The sequence below is a fragment of the Mustela erminea genome, chromosome 6 (genome assembly GCF_009829155.1).
Source record: "Mustela erminea isolate mMusErm1 chromosome 6, mMusErm1.Pri, whole genome shotgun sequence".
NCBI lineage: Eukaryota > Metazoa > Chordata > Mammalia > Carnivora > Mustelidae > Mustela > Mustela erminea.
Genome location: NC_045619.1, coordinates 83,955,671 through 83,964,825, shown reverse-complemented (window position 1 = coordinate 83,964,825; position 9,155 = coordinate 83,955,671). Strand labels below are relative to the sequence as shown.

The 9,155-nt window shown below is 38.1% G+C and overlaps 1 pseudogene; it reads left to right on the top strand.

The window, feature by feature from the left end:
- Positions 1-1,768: 1,768 nt before the first annotated feature.
- Positions 1,769-2,663, top strand: LOC116593542 (annotated as a pseudogene).
- The last annotated feature ends 6,492 nt before the right edge of the window (positions 2,664-9,155 follow it).

Genomic DNA, 9,155 nt, shown 5'->3' with positions numbered 1-9,155 from the left:
ATTAAGGAGGGCATGTGTGGTGATGAGCACTGGCTTTTATATGCAACTAATGCATTTCTGAACACTACAACAAAAACTAATAATGTATTATATGTTGGCTAATTGAACATAATAAAAAATAAAAATAAACTAACCTTTATTAAAGGCAATAAGAGTAAAATTCAAAAAACAAACAAAAATTCTTATCATGCTAATTCAGCACTCTAGACTTTGTCTTCTACAGTGCCAGAGACTGAATCTTTTACCCCATCTTAGCTTCCTGATCTCAAAATAACACCGATCATTTTGTCATCTCAATAGTTATACCTACGAAATCTGAATTTCAGACCTTCTTCTATCTTACCACTATCTCCAAAATTTACAACTTGCTTACCCTAGTGTTCCTACAGAAGCAGAAGCAGTTCTTTGGACCCAAACTAATGGATTTACTGCTTTTGCCCTAGCCATAATCCTCTGCACATTCCCCACTTAATTCTTCATATAGCCTTGTTTCTGTGATTCATTCATTTTGAAAACATGCTTTATTTTTCTTCCCTTTTTTTTCTTTGTCCCTGCATATTCTTGGAAAAAAACAAACCCCATTTAATACCAAAACTAAATTGGAAGAAATCAGAGAGGGAGACAAACCATGAGAGACTCTTGACTCTGGGAAACAAACTGAGGGTTAAGGAAGGGAGGTGGGTGAGGGGATGGGGTAAACTGGGTAATGGACATTAAGGATATTATGGACATCACATCACCTGATGTGATAAGCAATGGGTGTTATATGCAACTAAGAAATCATTGAACACTGCATGAAAAACTAATGATATGTTGGCTAATTTAATTTAAATTTTAAAAAATACCAAATCACTTTCTGTTCCATGCATATGCTTAAGCAGCTAACTATTACTGAAGAGAATCATATACTTGTTCTAATTAGTCCCCAAATCTCAAATGGGCAAATATATCACTAATCTTACTGCATTTCCTTCGTAAATTAGTCTTCTACTTGATGTACCTGAGTTTTGTGTTCTTAGGTCATCAAAATCCCTCACCACTAAAAGCACACACCATATATACACACAGATGATAGATAGATAAATAGATAGGCAGATAGATAAGGAGACTCTTCACAATTGCATCTCATGTTTCATCAAAAACTTTGCAGTGATCAGCTAGAAAGTGTCTCATATTCCAGCCATAAAATCTACCAAGTCACCTCAGCTGCCTCAGTCACTGCTCTCTTTACCTTACTTCTTATTTACAAGAGATAAAGGGCCCCTTCTCCTACATATGGACAAAAACACTTGTGCTCTGGATCATTTATTGTCCCTTTATCAAGGATCTTATTTCTGTTATTTACCTTTTACTTTGCCACTTCATCAAATTTTCTCTATTTCCACAAAATATACAAAGGGTGTGTTGCAAAAACAATGAATACTGTTATGCTGAAAAAAAAAAGAATTATATTGAAAAAGAATGTTCTCTGTGTTATTATCCATCTTAAAAATAAAGAAGGGAACCTCTAGAGGCATAAGATGAGGGTTTACAAAATTACATAAGGAGTTGATAGGGGGTGTGGACTCTCATCCAAGAATATCAAATTTACTGTCATGATTAGGAAATCAGCTTGGAAATATTTGAACCTGATTTCCAGTACATTTGTAAAATAATGTACAAGATCAGAAGGGCTAAGGCAGTGAGGGTAATTGGGAGGCACAAAAGGAGTTCTATTATCTCTTGGATTCCCAGGGTAAATATTTTTATCACTACGGGAAACCACAGCATGTTTAGTGAGTTCATCCTCTTTAGGTTGTCTCCTGACCCTCATACCCAGATTCTGCTCTTCATGTTATTTCTGGTGATTTACCTCCTTACTCTGATGGGGAACCTGGTGATGCTGCTGGTGATTAGGGCTAATTCCCATCTCCCATGTACTTCTCCCATGTCCATGTACTTCTTTTTGAGCCATCTCTTCTTCCTGGACCTCTGCCACTCATCTGTCACAGTCCCCAAGAAGCTGGAGAATCTACTTTCTGAAAGCAAAACCGTCTTTGTAGAGAGCTGCCTGGCTCAGGCCTTCTTTTTGTTTGCCACCAGGGATACTGAGGTCTATCTACTGGCTGTGATGACCTATGACTGCCATGTAGCTATCATCTCCCCTTTGTTCTGTGGTCAGGTGATGTGCAGCCAGCTCTGTGTTGGAGAGGTGTGAGGTTCCTGGGGCCTTTGCTGATCATCAATATCCTCTTGGCTGTCAATTTAGACTACTGTGAGGATCAAACTACTTCTCACTTCAGCTGTGAGCTGTCTTCTCTCTTCCCTCTGTCTTGCTCTGATAACCTCCACCAAATTCATATTCCTGTTCTGCTCCTCTGTCTTGAATTTCTTTGTAACTTTCCTTATGATTGCTTTCTCTTATACCTGCATTGTCTCCACCATCCTGAGCATCAGCTCCACTTCATGTAGAAGCAAGACTTTTTCTACTTGCTTTTCTCACCTCATTTACTGTGATCTTGTTCTACGGCTCAGTTTTATGTTTTATGATTGGAGTTGATGTTCTCCTTACAGTACAATGTGGTCATTCCCATGCTGAACCCTGTATTTACACTTTGCAGAACAAGGAAGTGGAGACAGCTTTGAGAAGAATGTTAAGAAGATATGTTAATTCTTTCACATAGTGGACCAGAGAAACAGGACTATGGAGACGCTAAACTACTTTGCCATAAGATATTTTGTAACCAAAAATTAGGATTCTTTCCCCCTCCCTCCCTCCCTCTCTTTTTCTCTCTCTCTCTGCATTAGACTCCATGCTCAGTGGGGAGTCTGCTTGAGATTCTTTCCCTCTCCTTCTGCCCCTCCCCCGATTCAAACGCATGCACATGTTCTCTGTCGCTCTCTCTAAAATAAATAAATCCTTTTTTAAAAAGGAAAAAATGGGAAGCCTGCATGGCTCAGTTGTTAAATATCTGAACTCAGCTCAGGTCATGATTCCAGGGTTCTGGGATTGAGCCCCACATCCAGCGCCATACTCAACAGGAAGCTTGCTTTTCCTTCTCCCATTGCCTTGCTTCTGTTCCCTCTCGCTCTCTCTGTCGAATAAATAAAATCTTAAAAAAATAAAAAATGAAAAAATAAAGACACACCCTAAGTTAAACGTTTTATACATATAATCCTCTTTAATTATTTCATCAACCTTATATGACCTAAGTACTATTATTCCTGTTTCACCAGTCCAAATCCAGAGTCCATTTTTACAAATGCTTTCTTCGTCTGGTATCCTTTGCAAAATACCTTTTTCTTTTCTTTTTTCCCCCCTCCAAAGATTTTATTTATCTGTTTTTGCACACACAAGAGAGAGGGAGAGTGAGCAAGAGCAAGCTCGAGTGGTAGGGAGGGGCAGAGGGAAAAGCAGACTCCCCACTGAGCAGGGAGCCCAATGTGAGACTCTTTCCAGGACCCTGGGATCATGATCTGAGCCAAAGGCAGACATTAACTGACCGAGCCACCCAGGTGCCCAAAACATTCTTTTCTTAACTAGTGTGAACCAAATTAAAATTATATTGGTTGGAACCAAAGAATCCAAACTGGTTTTCAAATTGGCACTAAAAAGTAAGTTATGTTCTTCACTTGAGCTGCAGTAAAATGTGTGGGCTTTTAAAATTAATATATAAGGAATTGAAAAAAAACAGGAAATCTATTTATATTCCCTTATAATTCTCTTATATTCTCACCATGGTATTCAAAGGTAAGTATACTTACCACTCTGATGACCTCAAATTATGCACCCATTGATAATGAAGTTATAATGATTAAGACACTGCTGCTCTCATCTTGGATGTTGGGGATAAGAATATTAATAATCAAGGATAATTTCAAGCAAGACAAATTCAAATCTAGAAATTCTGACCTTACCTATGGCTTAGAGACAATCTAAAGCCAAGCTTTTAGAAGTTCATTCTCTAGCTTACTGAATTACAATCCTATTAGAATTAACTATCATATTGGATTGCATGTGTAAAATTAGGGAATTGGTCAAGATTTTAACAGTGATACCTAGCAGAATTTGAGGTCTCAGAGTACCAAACTTCCAAACGACTAAGAAGTACCCCTGCAACTGCATCTGGCTGGCTCAATCGATGGAGTGAGTGACTTTTGATCTTGAGATTGTGAGTTTGAACCCCACTCTGGGTATGGAGATGACTTAAAAAAAATCTTAAAAAAAAAAAAAACCAAACGAAAAAACACCTAGTGCACTTCCCTCAGCGAGCTTCTTCCTCCCTTAATGCAAAAGCACACGATTCTTCTCATGCCTTTCCTTCTTGTTACTATGTTAGTTTCCAAGATCCAAAATTAACGGAACTTGGGGTGGAATGAAGATCCAGAAAAGAAATTAGGAAATTTCCATTTAAAACAATAGTCCATTAATTCCTGTTTCTAAACTGTGGAGATAATTTGTGGGAAATGATTTTAAGTATGTCCAAGCAAGGAATGGACTTGACATTTAAGAAATAATTTTAAAATCTTTTTACACGTAAAGATACCTATATAATTTTATGAGAATACATAAATGAGATTATTTTATGTAAGGTACTTCATGGTGGTCCAATCTTATTTTTTTTTCTTTACCTACCTCTCCTTTCCCCAATTTCTATTCTTCCTTCCACCACTACCTCCCTCTCTAGAAACCCATTAACTGAATATATTTTCTTTCATCACTTCCTCACACTCATATAATCACACATAAGTCTTCATACATATGTGCACAGATATACATATTCATTTTACATATTCAGCTGTTCTTTTTTTTTAAAGACTTTCAAAACTCCCTTTAAATATCAGGTTTTGGGTTCCTGGGTGGCTCAGTTGGTTCGGTGACTGGCTTTGGCTCAGGTCGTAGTCTTGCAGTCCTGGGATTGAGTCTTCCATTGGGCTCCCAGCTCCATGGGGGAGTCTGCTTCTCTCTCCGACGTTCTCCCTTCTTCCTTCTCTCTCTCAAATAAATAAAAATAAAAGTCTTTAAAAAAATAAATATCAGGTTTTATAAATCAAACCACTACGAGATACCACTTCACACCAGTCAGAATGGCTAAAATTAACAAATCAGAAAACAACAGATGTTGGCAAGGATGCAGAGAAAAGAGATCCCCCTTACACTGCTGGTGGGAATGCAAACTGGTGTAGCCACTCTGGAAAACAGTATGGAAGTTCCTCAACAAGTTGAAAATAGAGCTACCCTACAACGCAGCAATTGCACTGCTGGGTATTTACCCAAAGATACAGATGTAGTTATCTGAAGGGGCACCTATACCCCAATTTTATAGCAGCAATATCCACAGTAGCCAAACAATGGGAAGAGCCTAGATGTCCATTGACAGATGAATAGATAAAGAAGATGTGGTGTATATATACAATGGAATATTACTCAGCCATCAAAAATGAAATCATGCCATTTGCAATGTGTGGATGGAGCTAGAGGGTATTCTGCCAAGTGAAGTAAGTCAATCGGAGAAAGAGAATTATATGACCTCACTCATATGTGCAATTTAAGAAACAAAATCAAGAATCATAGGAGAGGCGAGGAAAAAAGATAAAACAAGACAAAATCAGAGAGGGAGACCAACCATAAGAGACTCTTAATCATAGGAAACAAACTTAGAGTTGCTGGAGGGGAGGATTTGAGGAGATGGGGAACCTGGGTGATGGACATTAAGGAGGGCATGTGAAGTAATGAGCACTGGGTATTATATAAGACTGATGAATTAAACTTCTACCTCTGAAACCAATAATACATTACATGTTAATTAATTGAATTTAAATTTTTAAAAAGTGGTATAAAATAATAATAAAACAGACACTTCTCCAATGAGGACATACAAATGGCTATCAGACACATGAAAAAATGTTCATCATCACTAGCCCTCAGGGAGATTCAAATTAAAACCACATTGAGCTATCACCTTACACCAGTTAGAATGGCCAAAATTAGCAAGACAGGAAACAACATGTGTTGGAGAGGATGTGGAGAAAGGGGAACCCTCTTCCACTGTTGGTGGGAATGCAAGTTGGTGCAGCCTCTTTGGAGAACAGTGTGGAGATTCCTCAAGAAATTAAAAATAGAGCTTCCCTATGACCCTGCCATTGCACTCCTGGGTATTTACCCAAAGATACAGATGTTGTGAAAAGAAGGGCCATCTGTACCACACTGTTTATAGAAGCAATGGCCACGGTCACCAAACTATGGAAAGAAGCAAGATGCCCTTCAACAGATGAATGGATAAGGAAGATGTGGTCCATATACACTATGGAGTATTATGCCTCCATCAGAAAGGATGAATACCCAACTTTTGTAGCAACATGGATAGGACTGGAAGAGATTATGCTGAGTGAAATAAGTCAAGCAGAGAGAGTCAATTATCATATGGTTTCACTTATTTGTGGAGCATAGCAAATAACATGGAGGACATGGGGAGATAGAGAGGAGAAGGGAGGTGGGGGAAATTGGAAGGGGAGGTGAACCATGGGAGACTATGGACTCTGAAAAACAATCTGAGGGGTTTGAAGGGGCGGGGGGGTGGGAGTTGGGGTACCAGGTGGTGGGTATTATAGAGGGCACGGATTGCATGGAGCACTGGGTGTGGTGTAAAAATAATGAATACTGTTATGCTGAAAATTAATTAAAAAAAAATAAAATATATTCAGTTGAATTGTTATTTAACAATAGCTGACCTCAATAACCATACCAGGATCTGGGCCTACCATTATTGCAAATGCTTACACTTTCTAAGAGAGCAGTAGCTTAAATAACACTTTTGGAGAGACGCATCCATATGCATATATGGCTTTGCTTCAACAAATATGGCAAAAGAAAAAGGGGGAAAATGACTTCTTGATTGATTATTTATTCCATTAGTGCTTCAGTCAATAAATTATGTTCTTAAGGAAATAGCAAAGACTGGCTGTCCTGGTTACCCTAAAACCAAAAATTTCTCCATTTCATTCTTTTCCCTCAGGAAACTTTATGTCTCTGCTACAGTCTTTTACAATGGTAATATAGTTCTAATTGAACATTGAATTGAGTTTATTAAATTTGCATATAATAATTTATTTGCTTTTATGTGTTGTTTCATTAATATTTTAGGTGTTTGGTTCATACTATAATAATTTTATGGGTCCTGTTAACTTTTACACTATTCAAAAGTGAAACATTATGAGAGATTAAATCAATTTTTGAAGTTCAGAACTACAGCCATCCCAGTGGATTTCATCTTAGAATACAGCTGTTGGACTTTTCCTAAAACTACATTCTTATACAACTCCTTGCCTATACTGGATATAATGGATTCCTTTATTTTCTTACTGATTTCTCCTGAGAGCATTTACCTATTAAATCACGCATCAGTATTCTTACTTGTCTCTGGTTCTAGGGAATCTAACCTAAGACACTCCATAATGCTTGATCAATCTCTCCAGCTTCCCAGGAGGTAAATTACCTGATTGGTGAGTTAGGGAGAGGAAGCATTGCTCAATTCCACCTTTCTCCTCTTTCCTATCCGCTCATAGAAAAGGTATGTGCTAGTTTACTCATTTGGCAATGTGATAAAAAGGAGCAACTTCTACCTTCTGTTGAGACATGTATGGTTTATATTGTGCAATCTATGATGGGATGGACAAATAAATCTAATTTAGGGGGAGTGTCAACTACTCATGACTCAGTAGAGCTCGTGTGTGTGTGTGTGTGTGTGTGTTCCTTATGTTATATTCCTTAGTTTTATTTATTTATTTTATTTCTTAGTTTTATTAGTATTCATTCTTTGCCTTAAGGTTAATTTGTATTAGCAATTAATTTTTTATTACAATTTCTGATTCCTATGAGTATTATTTTTTTATTTTTATTTATTTTTTATTTTAATGTTTTAATTTTTATAAACATGTATTTTTATCCCCAGGGGTACAGGTTTGTGAATCAGCATTCACCAAAGCACATACCCTCCCCAATGTCCAAAACCACACCCCACTTCTCCCAACCCCACTCCCCCCAGCAACCCTCAGTTTGTTTTGTAAGATTAAGAGTCACTTATGGTTTGTCTCCCTCCCAATCCCATCTTGTTTCATTGATTCTTCTCCTACCCACTTAAGCCCCCATGTTGCATCACCACTTCCTCATATCAGGGAGATCATATGATAGTTGTCTTTCTCAGCTTGACTTATTTCGCTAAGCATGATACCCTCTAGTTCCATCCACGTCATCGCAAATGGCAAGATTTCATTTCTTTTGATGGCTGCATAGTATTCCATTGTGTATATATACCACATCTTCTTGATCCATTCATCTGTTGATGGACATCTAGGTTCTTTCCATAGTTTGGGTATTGTGGACATTGCTGCTATAAACATTCGGGTGCACGTGCCCCTTTGGATCACTACGTTTGTATCTTTAGGGTAAATACCCAATAGTGCAATTGCTGGGTCATAGGGCAGTTCTATTTTCAACATTTTGAGGAACCTCCATGCTGTTTTCCAGAGTGGTTGCACCAGCATGCATTCCCACCAACAGTGTAGGAGGGTTCCCCTTTCTCCGCATCCTCGCCAGCATCTGTCATTTACTGACTTGTTGATTTTAGCCATTCTGACTGGTGTGAGGTGATATCTCATTGTGGTTTTGATTTGTATTTCCCTGATGCCGAGTGATATGGAGCACTTTTTCATGTGTCTGTTGGCCATCTGGATGTCTTCTTTGCAGAAATGTCTGTTCATGTCCTCTGCCCATTTCTTGATTGGATTATTTGTTCTTTGGGTATTGAGTTTGCTAAGTTCTTTATAGATTTTGAACACTAGTCCTTTATCTGATATGTCGTTTGCAAATATCTTCTCCCATTCTGTCAGTTGTCTTTTGATTTTGTTAACTGTTTCCTTTGCTGTGCAAAAGCTTTTGATCTTGATGAAATCCCAATAGTTCATTTTTGCCCTTGCTTCCCTTGCCTTTTGCGTTGTTCCTAGGAAGATGTTGCTGCGGTTGAGGTCAAAGAGGTTGCTGCCTGTGTTCTCCTCAAGGATTTTGATGGATTCCTTTCTCACATTGAGGTCCTTCATCCATTTTGAGTCTATTTTTGTGTGTGGTGTAAGGAAATGGTCCAATTTCATTTTTATGCATGTGGCTGTCCAATTTTCCC